This window comes from Entelurus aequoreus, linkage group LG02 (assembly GCF_033978785.1).
Source record: "Entelurus aequoreus isolate RoL-2023_Sb linkage group LG02, RoL_Eaeq_v1.1, whole genome shotgun sequence".
Lineage (NCBI taxonomy): Eukaryota > Metazoa > Chordata > Actinopteri > Syngnathiformes > Syngnathidae > Entelurus > Entelurus aequoreus.
The window spans coordinates 2,309,680-2,324,679 of record NC_084732.1 but is presented as its reverse complement, the minus strand read 5'-3'; positions in this window follow the sequence as shown (position 1 = coordinate 2,324,679).

Here is a 15,000-nt window from a genome sequence, read left to right as displayed (position 1 = left end):
CAAATGATGGCCTATATCATTTAGCGGCGATATGACAAAAGAAGAAGAAGGCGAAGAAAAAGGCGGCGGGCGAGGAAGAGCGGGCGCACTTGAAGGCCATTTAGAGAGCTTCTTCACAGATCAATCAGGTGGCCTCTTCATCCATTACTGACGAGGAGGGGGAGGCAGGGGGCTCGCAGTTATGCCAGGAAGAGAATAGTGTTGTTGTCCTAATTATGCGGCGGGCCGATGCATTATTCACCGACGCAACATACATCGGCGCGGCTGCATATGAGGAAAATTATTTATGACAACATCTCTTCTCTTTCTCTCAGCAGCACCCCCCCCCCTCCCCCTGTGCACCCCCCCACCCACCCACCCACCCTTCGCTGTCTGTCCTGCATTTTCATCATTTTTTACCCCCCGCCTCCTTTAAATCAAACTTCAATAAAACGTGCCGCCCGTATTCATTTTGCATGAGTCTTCCGTGAAAGACAAAAAACATCCCGAGTGGCGAGACGTGTTTTTGCGTCGGAGCGAAAAAACAAAAACACTAAGAAGGGGGACTAGGGGGGGGGGGGGGGGGGGGGGGGGCACGTAACCTTTCAAAAGCGCACTTAAAGCGCACCGAGATGTTTTGTTTTTTTTAAAGGCCTACTGAAATGAAATGTTCTTATTTAAACGGGGATAGCAGATCCATTCTATGTGTCATGCTTGATCATTTCGCGATATTGCCATATTTTTGCTGAAAGGATTTAGTAGAGAACATCGACGATAAAGTTGGCAACTTTTGGTCGCTGATAAAAAAAAAGCCTTGCCTGTACCGGAAGTAGCGTGACGTCGCAGGTTGAAAGGCTCCTCACATTTCCCCCGTTGTTTACACCAGCAGCGAGAGCGATTCGGACCGAGAAAGCGACGATTACCCCATTAATTTGAGCCAGGATGAAAGATTCGTGGATGAGGAACGTGAGAGTGAAGGACTAGAGTGCAGTGCAGGACGTATCTTTTTTCGCTCTTACCGTAACTTAGGTACAAGGGCTCATTGGATTCCTAACTTTCTTCTTTTTCTATTGTGGATCACGGATTTGTATTTTAAACCACCTCGGATACTATATCCTCTTGAAAATGAGAGTCGAGAACACGAAATGGACATTCACTGTGACTTTTATCTCCACGACAATACATCAGCGAAGCTCTTTAGCTACGGAGCTAACGTGATAGCATCCGGCTTAAATGCAGATAGAAACAAAAGAAATAAGCCCCTGACTGGAAGGATAGACAGAAGATCAACAATACTACCAAACTCTGGACCTGTAACCACACGGTTAATGCTGTCCAACCTGGCGAAGCCTAGCAATGCTGTTGCTAACGACGCCATTGAAGCTAACTTAGCTACGGGACCTCGACAGAGCTATGCTAAAAACATTAGCTATCCACCTACGCCAGCCCTCATCTGCTCATCAACACCCGTGCTCACCTGCGTTCCAGCGATCGACGGCGCAACGAAGGACTTCACCCGATCATCGATAGCGCGTCTGCTATCCAACTCAAAGTCCTCCTGGTTGTGTTGCTGCAGCCAGCCGCTAATACACCGATCCCACCTACAGCTTTCTTCTTTGCAGTCTCCATTGTTCATTAAACAAATTGCAAAAGATTCACCAACACAGATGTCCAGAATACTGTGGAATTTTGCGATGAAAACAGAGCTGTTTGTATTGGATACAATGTGTCCGAATACTTCCGCTTCAACCATTGACGTCACGCGCATACGTCATCATACATAGACGTTTTCAACCGGAAGTTTAGCGGGAAATTTAAAATTGCACTTTATAAGTTAACCCGGCCGTATTGGCATGTGTTGCAATGTTAAGATTTCATCATTGATATATAAACTATCAGACTGCGTGGTCGGTAGTAGTGGCTTTCAGTAGGCCTTTAATAGGAAGAGGGCCCACACATGTCGGAAAGGGTACCGAATCCAGTACTTTTCGTTCCTGTCGTTCCTAAACCTGCTCAGTGGTCTTGTGGTTAGAGTGTCCGCCCTGAGACTGGAAGGTCGTGAGTTCAAACCCCAGCCGACTCATACCAAAGTAGAGATGTCGGATAATGGCTTTTTTGTCGATATTCCGATATTGTCCAACTCTTAATTACCGATTCCAATATCAACCGATACCGAGTAACACATTATTATGCCTAATTTGGTTGTGATGCCCCGCTGGATGCATTAAACAATGTAACAAGGTTTTCCAACATAAATCAACTCAAGTTATGGAAAAAAAAAAAGCCAACATGGCACTGCCATATTTATTATTGAAGTCACAAAGTGCATTATTTTTTTTAACATGCCTCAAAACAGCAGCTTGGAATTTGGGACATGCTCTCCCTGAGAGAGCATGAGGAGGTTGAGGTGGGCGGGGTGTATACTGTAGCGTCCCGGAAGAGTTAGTGCTGCAAGGGGTTCTGGGTATTTGTTCTGTTGTGTTTATGTTGTGTTACAGTGCGGATGTTCTCCCGAAATGTGTTTGTCATTCTTGTTTGGTGTGGGTTCACAGTGTGGCGCATATTTGTAACAGTGTTAAAGTTGTTTATACCTACACCCTCAGTGTGACCTGTATGGCTGTTGACCATTCACTTGTGTGTGTGAAAAGCCGTAGATATTATGTGATTGGGCCGGCACGCAAAGGCAGTGCCTTTAAGGTTTATTGGCGCTCTGTACTTCTCCCTACGTCCATAGTGGATCTTACATAATAGTTTGAGAGTCCAGTCCATAGTGGATCTAACATAATAGTGTGAGAGTCCAGTCCATAGTGGATCTAACATAATAGTCTGAGAGTCCAGTCCATAGTGGATCTTACATAATAGTTTGAGAGTCCAGTCCATAGTGGATCTAACATAATAGTGAGAGAGTCCAGTCCATAGTGGATCTAACATAATAGTCTGAGAGTCCAGTCCATAGAGGATCTAACATAATAGTGTGAGAGTCCAGTCCATAGTGGATCTAACATAATAGTGAGAGTCCAGTCCATAGTGGATCTAACATAATAGTGAGAGTCCAATCCATAGTGGATCTAACATAATAGTGAGAGTCCAGTCCATAGTGGATTTAACATAATAGTGTGAAAGTCCAGTCCATAGTGAATCTAACATAATAGTGAGAGTCCAGTCCATAGTGGATCTAACATAATAGTGAGTGTCCAGTCCTTAGTGGATCCAACATAATAGTGAGAGTCCAGTCCATTGTGGATCCAACATAATAGTGAGAGTCCAGTCCATAGTGGATCTAACATAATAGTGTGAGAGTCCAGTCCATAGTGGATCTAACATAATAGTGAGAGTCCAGTCCATAGTGGATCTAACATAATAGTGTGAGAGTCCAGTCCATAGTGGATCTAACATAATAGTGGGAGAGTCCAGTCCACAGTGGATCTAACATAATATTGTGGGAGTCCAGTTCATAGTGGATCTAAAATAATAGTGTGAGAGTCCAGACCATAGTGGATCTAACATAATAGTGAGAGTCCAGTCCATAGTGGATCTAACATAATATTGTGAGAGTCCAGTCCATAGTGGATCTGGCATAATAGTGTGAGAGTCCAGTCCATAGTGGATCTAACATAATAGTGTGAGAGTCAAGTCCATAGTGCATCTAACATAATAGTGTGAGAGTCCAGTCCATAGTGGATCTAACATAATAGTGTGAGAGTCCAGTCCATAGTGGATCTAACATAATAGTGTGAGAGTCCAGTCCATAGTGGATCTAACATAATAGTGAGAGTCCAGTCCATAGTGGATCTAACATAATAGTGAGAGTCCACGATCCACTCTTCTCTCAAGACTCAGAGGTACTTGAACTCCTCCACATGGGGAAAGATCTCCTCCCCAACTCGGAGATGGCCCTCCACCCTTTCCCGGGCGAGAACCATGGACTCGGACTTGGAGGTGCTGATTCCTATCACAGCCGCTTCACACTCGGCTGCGAACCGATCCAGTGAGAGCTGAAGATCCTGGCCCGATGAAGCCATCAGGACCACATCATCTGCAAATAGCAGAGACCTAATCCTGCAGCCACCAAACCGGATCCCCTCAACGCCCCGACTGCGCCTAGAAATTAATTTATTTAATCGGAATGTTGTGTACATAAATAAACTCTGTCCTTTATTGGGATTGTGTCTGAATGCTAGTTGTTAGCATACATGACACGACAACTTGACAAATCAGAGTCAGCTTTTCTGGCTGCAGAGAGACCCAGGAGCAGCACACACACACACACACACACACCCAGGAAGGAATGTGTGTGTGTTGGCGATAAGGCAAGTTTTTAAAGATAGGAAGCAGTAATTAGTCGATTTCCTGCTGGACATTCCCGTGACTTCAAGTCGCTCGTCCTGATCATCAAAGCCTCCTCTTGTCCTCATTCATGTTCGGAGCGTCGAACCAGACCTGTGCCGTCATCTGAAGACCAACCTCGGGAGGTCATTGCTCCCCCCTCAGGGTGGCTTATCTGATGTGTCAAAGAATCACATCTTCTGAAATAAGTCCCCGCTGCCGTCATTGAAGCCAAAGAAGAAGAAAATGTCCAGGAAGTGGAACAGGAAGTCTTTATGACCCAACCAGAAAAGCACAAGCTTTGTCACTTTGTATGTCAATGGTACTAGATCTCAGATGTCAGCGGTACTAGATCTCAGATGTCAGTGGTACTAGATCTCAGATGTCAGTGGTACTAGATCTCAGATGTCAGCGGTACTAGATCTCAGATGTCAGTGGTACTAGATCTCAGATGTCAGCGGTACTGGATCTCAGATGTCAGCGGTACTAGATCTCAGATGTCAGCGGTACTAGATCTCAGATGTCAGCGGTACTAGATCTCAGATGTCAGTGGTACTAGATCTCAGATGTCAACGTTGTCAAGAAATGATCTTTTATCAGAACATATGTCCCAGCCTCTGAATGACAGCTCAGAACCAGGCGCAGTTATCAAGATGGCAAGCTTTCAGGACTGTCTAACAAGGGGTGGCACTGTCGGATCTTCCTCGGAGGAGCCTTTTGGCTAAAGCCATGTTTGCACCGGAGTCCATGAAGGGCAGGGGTGCTCACACTTTTTCTGCAGACGAGCTACTTTTCAATTGATCAAGTCGTGGGGATCTACCTCGTTCATATATATAATTTATATTTACTTATTTATGAAATATGTTTTTGTTAACAAGTTAAAGGTGTTTAATGATAATGCAAGCATGTTTAACACATATAGTTAATATTGTTGATAAATTAAAGGTGTTTAATGATAATACAAGAATGTTTAACACATATATTTAATATTGTTAACATGTTAAAGGTGTTTAAAGATAACGCAAGCATGTTTAACACATATAGTTAATATTGTTAACAAGTTAATTGTGTTTAATGATAATACAAGCATGTTTAACACACATAGTTAATATTGTTAACAAGTTAACGGTGTTTAAAGATAATACAAGCATGTTTAACACACATAGTTAATATTGTTTACAAGTTAAAGGTGTTTAAAGATAACACAAGCATGTTTAACACATATAGTTAGTATTGTTAACAAGTTAAAGGTGTTTAAAGATAATACAAGCATGTTTAACACATAGTTAATATTGTTAACAAGTTTAAGGTGTTTAATGATAATACAAGCATGTTTAACACACATAGTTAATATTCTTAACAAGTTAAAGGTGTTTAAAGATACTACAAGCATGTTTAACACATATAGTTAATATTGTTAACAAGTTAAAGGTGTTTAATGATAATACAAGCATGTTCAACACATATATGTTAATATTGTTAACAAGTTAAAGGTGTTTAATGATAATACAAGCATGTTTAACACACATAGTTAATATTGTTAACAAGTTAAAGGTGTTTAAAGATACCACAAGCATGTTTAACACATATAGTTAATATTGTTAACAAGTTAAAGGTGTTTAATGATAATACAAGCATGTTTAACACACATAGTTAATATTGTTAACAAGTTAAATGTGTTTAATGATAATACAAGCATGTTTAACACACATAGTTAATATTGTTAACAAGTTAAAGGTGTTTAAAGATACTACAAGCATGTTTAACACATATAGTTAATATTGTTAACAAGTTAAAGGTGTTTAATGATAATACAAGCATGTTCAACACATATATGTTAATATTGTTAACAAGTTAAAGGTGTTTAATGATAATACAAGCATGTTTAACACACGTAGTTAATATTGTTAACAAGTTAAAGGTGTTTAAATATACTACAAGCATGTTTAACACATATAGTTAATATTGTTAACAAGTTAAAGGTGTTTAATGATAATACAAGCATGTTTAACACACATAGTTAATATTGTTAACAAGTTAAATGTGTTTAATGATAATACATGCATGTTTAACACATACAGATTCCTTTCTTTCATGAAGACAAGAATATAAGTTGGTGTATTACCTGATTCTGATGACTTGCATTGATAGGAATCAGACAGTGGTGCTGATAACGTCCGCATTTTCAAATGGAGGAGAAAAAAGTCATCCTTTCTGTCCTATACCACAGTGGTCCCCAACCACCGGGCCATGGCCCGGTACCGGTCAGCGGACCGATTGCTGCACAAGAAATTAAAAAAATAAAAAAATAAATATTAAATCAACATAAAGAACACAATATATACATTATATATCAATATAGATGAATAGAGTCTGCAGGGATAAGTCCGTAAGCACACATGATTGTATTTCTTTATGGAAAAAAAATATTATTATTATTATTATTTTATTTTAATTTTTTCCAGATTCTCTGAACCTTTTGATGATATTACGGACCGTAGATGGTGAAATCCCTAAATTCCTTGCAATAGCTGGTTGAGAAATGTTGTTCTCAAGCTGTTGGACAATTTGCTCACGCATTTGTTCACAAATCATGGCACCCACCTGTTCCCAATGAGCCTGTTCACCTGTGGGATGTTCCAAATAAGTGTTTGATGAGCATTCCTCAACTTTTTCAGTCTTTTTTGCCATTTGTGCCAGCTTTTTTTTAAACATGTTGCAGGCATCAAATTCCAAATGAGCTAATATTTGCACAAAATAAAGTTTTCCAGTGCGAACGTTAAGTATCTTGTCTGTGCAGTCTATTTAATTGAGCATAGGTTGAAAATGATTTGCAAATTATTGTATTCTGTTTTTATTTACAATTTACACAACGTGACAACTTTACCGGTTTTGGTTTTTTTTAGAAATTGTAAAAATGCTACCGCTGAAGTGGCAGCTGGTTGCATCAGCTCTGGGCTCTTTTAAGGTAGTTTACGGTATGTCCTTTGTGTTCTTCAATGTTTCTCTCTTCTTTTCACCTATCCCAAGGATGTCCAAAGTGCGGCCCGGGGGCCATTTGCGGCCCGCAGGTCATTTTTTAACGGCCCCACGGCCCATTTTAAAATACGATTAAAAAAATTTAAAACATAAAAAGTGGTATGAAAGACCAAACAGGTGAAATGTAACAAGAAAATGTTGCAATGTTTACTCTAATAACACAAAGCTGCCATGCAGGCTGTTTCTTTCTTAAAAAAAAATAATGAATGAAAATCAATATTATGAATTATCCAATTACGTCACGTTAAATATTGCACTTTGAGATATTTTTTCGGGAAAATGTTGCATATTTTGTGTTTGCCATATAAAAAATTGAGCTGTCTTTTTTTTTTTTTAAAGAAGGGCCTAAAACGAACAAACAAAAAACAAACAAAAATACAACTTTTAATTGACGGATAGATCTGAAGTTGATCTCGAGATTATTGTGTTAAAAGTAAACAGTAAAAAAAATGTATAATTTATTTTTTAACACTTTAATGAGTAGGACCCTTTTGGCTCCCCAATAATTTTTGTGTGATTTGTTTTGAAGTGTCATTGCTCAAAAAATAATAATGAATTAAAATCAATGGTGTTATGAGTTGACCTTTTTAAGGATCCAATTATTATATAATCTCAAATATTCCACTTAAAAATGTTATTGGGTGAAAATATTGCATATTTTGTGTTTTTTCCATAAAAAAACAGGGTTTTCTTTGACAAAAAGAGCATACGACTTAAATCTTTAAAAACGTTATATTGACAGACAGACCTAATGTTGATCTATGGATTTAAAACTTGAATGATAATAAAAATAATAATACTGAATAATGACACATTTTTTATATTTTTTTTAACAAAACCTTTGGGGTCCCTGGGATCAAGCCTGAGTGAATGCCTAAATGTATATTTTTTTATACACATATTGTATTGGTTTTTAAAATAAAAAAATATCAAAATGGCCCCTGCTTGCTTTGATTTTTCAGTGTGCGGCCCTCAGTGGAAAAAGTTTGGACACCCCTGACCTATCCCCTATAAAATCAATCAATAATTCAAATAGAAATAGGCAAAAATGAAGATGTCACTAAACTACCAAATAAAAATAATTATGATCACCTATTGACCAAAAATCTGTAAATTCACATTTTTGGATATTTTGACAACCGCTTATGTCGGCGTTAATCCGAATGTCCGTGGGACGTCGAGACAAGCGGCTCACACTCTATTTAGAATTCCAATGCCTAAATTGTTTGTTTACATTAAGAATAAGCATTTATTTTGTGCAAATGTGTCTGATGTTTTGTCTGTTGGTGCTTCCGCACGGTGTCGAGAACCAGAAGGGGACTGGAACAGCTGGCGGGGGTCGGGTTGACTCCATTTGGTGTGGCACGACTAGTGAAATGTGAGCTCCTAACGACATCAGACTAATGCAATCAAGTCCTTGATGGAATCTTACCTAAAGGTAACCCGTCTTTATTGATGATAAAATAATATGTTTTTAATATGCAGCTTCCACCGTGAATACAATGCAGGAAGTACACGTTGCCAAATAGAGAAAAAAAAGATTCTTACAGGCATCAAAATGGGTATGTAAAACAATTCTGAATCAATGGACAAACAGAAATAATATAGAATTGATTACATTAAAAACAGTAATACAAATGGTTCTAAATTGTGGAACACAAGAGGAGGAGAAGTCATGCTAATCGCTAAGCTAGCTTGAACCTGAAATAGTGAAACCGTATTTTCTGAACCATAGGGCGCTCCGTAATGGTCGATTTTTTTTCATATATAAGGCGCACCGGATTATAGGTCGCATTTAAGGAGTCATATCATTATTAGAGATGTCCGATAATATCGGCCTGCCGATATTATCGGCCGATATATGCGTTAAAATGTAATATCGGAAATTATCGGTATCGTTTTTTTTATTATTGGTATCGTTTTTTTTTGTTTGTTTGTTTTTTTGTTTTTTTTAATTAAATCAACATAAAAAACACAAGATACACTTACAATTAGTGCACCAACCCAAAAAACCTCCCTCCCCCATTTACACTCATTCACACAAAAGGGTTGTTTCTTTCTGTTGTTAATATTCTGGTTCCTACATTATATATCAATATATATCAATACAGTCTGCAAGGGATACAGTCCGTAAGCACACATGATTGTGCGTGCTGCTGGTCCACTAATAGTACTAACCTTTAACAGTTAATTTTACTCATTTTCATTCATTACTAGTTTCTATGTAACTGTTTTTATATTGTTGTACTTTCTTTTTTATTCAAGAAAATGTTTTTAATTTATTTATCTTATTTTACTATTTTTTTTAAAAAAGTACCTTATCTTCACCATACCTGGTTGTCCAAATTAGGCATAATAATGTGTTAATTCCACGACTGCATATATCGGTTGATATCGGTATCGGTAATTAAAGAGTTGGACAATATCGGAATATCGGATATCGGCAAAAAGCCATTATCGGACATCCCTAATCATTATTATTATATTCTAAATGTAAAATACTTCCTTGTGGTCAAAATAACATGTAATGGTGGTTCTTTGGTCAAAATGTTGCATAGATTACCATATTTTTTGGAGTATAAATCGCTCCTGAGTATAAGTCGCACCGGCCGAAAATGCATAATTAAGAAGGAAAAAAACATTTATGAGTCGCACTGGAGTATAAGTCGCATTTTTGGGGGAAATTTGATAAAACCCAACACCAAGAATAGACATTTGAAAGGCAATTCAAAATAAATAAAGAATAGTGAACAACAGGCTGAATAAGTGTACGTTATATGAGGCATCCTGCGATGAGGTGGCGACTTGTCCAGGGTGTACACCGCCTTCCGCCCGATTGTAGCTGAGATAGGCTCCAGCGCCAAAGATTACAATTCAGTACAACATGATCAAATAATAAAATGTTGTAATACAAAAATAGCAACAACAAAGAACCAAAAAAAAAACAATAACTTTGAGTTTGGGGCGGTATAGCTCGGTTGGTAGAGCGGCCGTGCCAGCAACTTGAGGGTTGCAGGTTCGATCCCCGCTTCCGCCATCCTAGTCACTGCCGTTGTGTCCTTGGGCAAGACACTTTACCCACCTGCTCCCAGTGCCACCCACACTGGTTTGAATGTAACTTAGATATTGGGTTTCACTATGTAAAGCGCTTTGAGTCACTTGAGAAAAAGCGCTATATAAATGTAATTCACTTCACTTCACTTTACATAATAATGTTCATACCAAAGATAAAAAGAGCAATGTAAAAAAAAAAATATATGTATATATATATATATATTTTGGCAAAAATAAAAAAGAACCAGTGGCCTAAAATATACACATTAGTGTACCAAAGACAAACAATAAATGACGAAAAGGTACCATCCATCCATTTTCTACTGCTTGTCCCATAATCAATAAAATAGTCAATAATCAATAAAACCAGTCATGACATTAGGTACAATCTAGAATAATCTATTTCTGCAATACTTCTCCTCTTAAGTCTAATCTTAAAACCCACTATGCTGGTGATTGATACCAGATATTGTGGAAGTCGATTCCAGTAGGTGATTGCCCTATACCAGGGTCGGCAACCTTTACCACTCAAAGAGCCATTTTGACCCGTTTCACAAATTAAAGAAAACAATGGGAGCCACAAAACTCTTTTGGAATTTAAAATGAAATAACACTGCATACAAAGTTTTTTTTTTTTTTTTTTGGGGGGGGGGGTATTTGGTTTTAAGCGGGGGTGTACGATGTAGCCCAGGAAGAGTTAGTGCTGCATGGGATTCTGGGTATTTGTTCTGTTGTGTTTATGTTGTGTTACGGTGCTGATTTTGTCCCGAAATGTGTTTGTCATTCTTGTTTGGTGTGGGTTCACAGTGTGGCGCATATTAGTAAAAGTGTTAAAGTTGTTTATATCGTCACCAGAGTGTGATCTGTATGGCTGTTGACCAAGTATGCCTTGCTGTCACTTGCGCGTGCAAGGAGAGGCTGCATGCAACATGTGACTGGGCGGTCCTCTCCAAGGTTTCTCATTGTCATCCCACTGGGTTGAGTTTTTCCTTGCCCTGATGTGGGATTTGAACCGAGGATGTCGTTGTGGCTTGTGCAACCCTTTGAGACACTTGTGATTTAGGGCTATATAAATAAACATTGATTGATTGATTGATTGACCTTATACACACACCATAATAATACTCGTATCCATCAAGCGGGTTAGCTTCCTAGCTTACCAAAGTCGTATTAGACTTTTTAGATTTTTGAGCGCCGTGTGTAATGTTCTATATTTTCAATGGAACATAAAAAATGTTGGCGTTTACTTGAGTCATATTGCAAGTAAACACGTATCTCTTATGTTTGACTGCCATCTACTGGTCACACTTATCATTACACCATGTAACCAAATAAAATTGCTTCGAAGTCGGTAAGCAAAAACCAGAATTATTCCGTACATAAGGCGCAAAGTGGTTATAGTGTAGAAGGGCCACGCCTGGCTAAATTGCACGCTGGCAACTACAGTGCTAATCGCTAGCTCGCTTTAATTCTAAGAAGAATACAGGACACATGAACATATTTCCCCGCTACAAAAGTCAGACCTACTTGTGTAAACACATAACTATTATAACCTCCAGGCTGTGAGTGATAAATATGAAGTTCCCCACATGACTTCACACAAACTGCAAGTTAAACAAGACGTTCTGCTCGTATCGTTAAAAGGAAGCATAGCGTCCAGATGACTGAAATTACACTGGCAAATTCTCCTTATGTATTTTTAGCTCCTGAAAATTATAAATAATTCGTTTTTGGGTAACGTGTAGATAACCGTCTGTTTTTGGGTTCCAAGTACAGATAACAATCAGTACTTGTGTGACCACATCTACAGAAATGGAGCCCGTTTGACAGTGCGGATATGACATGTAAAAATAGTATTTTAATTACTTAATTGAATGTTTTTTTCTCTCTGGCCCATGATTTCTTCAAATCTGATATGGTTAACATTAAGAGTAGAGATGTCCGATAATATCGGACTGCCGATATTAACGGCCTATAAATGCTTTAAAATGCAATATCGGAAATTATTGGTATCGGTTTCAAAAAGTAAAATGTATAACTTTTTAAAACGCCGCTGTGTACACGGACGTAGGGAGAAGTACAGAGCGCCAATAAACCTTAAAGGCACTGCCTTTGCGTGCCGGCCTAGTCACATAATATCTACAACTTTTCACACACACAAGTGAATGCAAGGCATACTTGGTCAACAGCCATACAGGTCACACTCAGGGTGGGCGAATGAACAACTTTAACACTGTTACAAATATGTGCCACACTGTGAACCCACACCAGACAAAAATGACAAACACATTTCGGGAGAACATCCTCACCGTAACACAACATAAACACAACACAACAAATACCCAGAACCCCTTGCAGCACTAACTCTTCCGGGACACTACAATACACACCCCCCGCTACCCCCTCCCCCCACACCTCAACCCCGCCCACCTCATTCTCCTCATGCTCTCTCAGTGAGAGCATGTCCCAAATTCCAAGCTGCTGTTTTGAGGCATGTTAAAAAAAATAATGCACTTTGTGACTTCAATAATAAATATGGCAGTGCCATGTTGGCATTTTTTTTCCATAACTTGAGTTGATTTATGTTGGAAAACCTTGTTACATTGTTTAATGCATCCAGCGGGGCATCACAACAAAATTACGCATAATAATGTGTTAATTAAACGACTGTATGTATCGGTATCGGTTGATATCGGAATCGGTAATTAAGAGTTGGACAATATCGGAATATCGGCAAAAAGTCATTATCGGACATCTCTAACCATGATATTATATTTTCATATTGTTGTGATTGCGGTTTTAAAGGCCTACTGAAAGCCACTACTACCGACCACGCAGTCTGATAGTTTATATATCAATGATGAAATCTTAACATTGCAACACATGCCAATACGGCCGGGTTAACTTATAAAGTGCAATTTTAAATTTCCCGGGAAATATCCGGTTGAAAACGTCTACGTATGATGACGTATGCGCGTGACGTCAATGGTTGAAACGGAAGTATTCGGACAATATTGTATCCAATACAAAAAGCTCTGTTTTCATCGCAAAATTCCACAGTATTCTGGACATCTGTGTTGGTGAATCTTTTGCAATTTGTTTAATGAACAATGAAGACTGCAAAGAAGAAAGCTGTAGGTGGGATCGGTGTATTAGCGGCTGGCTGCAGCAACACAACCAGGAGGACTTTGACTTGGATAGCAGACGCGCTATCCGACGCTAGCCGCCAACCGCATCGATGATCGGGTGAAGTCCTTCGTCGCTCCGTCGATCGCTGGAACGCAGGTGAGCACGGGTGTTGATGAGCAGATGAGGGCTGGCTGGTGTAGGTGGATAGCTAATGTTTTAGCATAGCTCTGTGAGTTCCCGGAGCTAAGTTAGCTTCAATGGCGTCGTTAGCAACAGCATTGTTAAGCTTCGCCAGGCTGGAAAGCGTTAACCGTGTATTTACAGGTCCATGGTTTAATAGTATTGTTGATTTTCTGTCTATCCTTCCAGTCAGGGGTTTATTTCTTTTGTTTCTATCTGCAGTTAAGCCCGATGCTATCACTAGGGTTGGGTATCGAGTATCGAGTATCGATTGGAACCGGGACTAACTTTCCGATTCTCCCGGAATCGTTCAAAAGTTTAAATTTCGATTCCTAATTTCGATACCCAGTCCGCCGACCGGAAAAAAATATGTCCGCCGACCGGAAGAAGAAGCCCCTGAACACCAACAAAGAAACGCCCACCCCCGGAAATGTTAGCATAGCCGAGCGAGTCAGTCAAGCTCAAGCATGGATAGCGGGCGTCGGCGGTCGAAAGTGTGGCTTTACTTTACAAAAAAAAATGAAATAACTGCGAAATAACAGAGCTCCATGTCCATCAAGAAACGAGTGAGAGAGAGCTGCAGATGTACCAGGACGTTCCACCGATACTTATGTCTGACGACCCTGCTGCATGGTGGTGGAACCAACAAAAGACTTATCCTTTGCTGTCAGATCTCGCTTTCTCCTATTTATGCGTTCAAGCTTCTTCCACACCCATCGAACGTGTATTTTCCACAGCAGGAGACACTATCTGTCCAGAACGCTCACGCATCCTGCCTGAGAAGGCGGATATGGTCATTTTCCTAAACAAGAACTGTCTCTGATTTTATACTGTACCTGCTGCTAATCTGGACTGGGTTTTGCAAGTTGTTTCTTATTGTTTATTTGCTTTTCTGCACCAGGTTAGCCCATCAGTGGGAGCACGGTAACATTTTTAAGTACCTGCAGCATCATACACTTGTGTGTGTAAATGTGTTTTCATGAGGTTTCCTGCAGCATCATACATTTATGTGTAAAGGTGTTTTCATGAGGTTTCCTGCAGCATCGTACACTTATGTGTAAATGTGTTTTCATGAGGTTTCCTGCAGCATCATACACTTATGTGTAAAGGTGTTTTCATGAGGTTTCCTGCAGCATCGTACACTTATGTGTAAATGTGTTTTCATGAGGTTTCCTGCAGCATCATACACTTATGTGTAAAGGTGTTTTCATCAGGTTTCCTGCAGCATCATACACTTATGTGTAAAGGTGTTTTCATGAGGTTTCCTGCAGCATCATACACTTATGCGTAAAG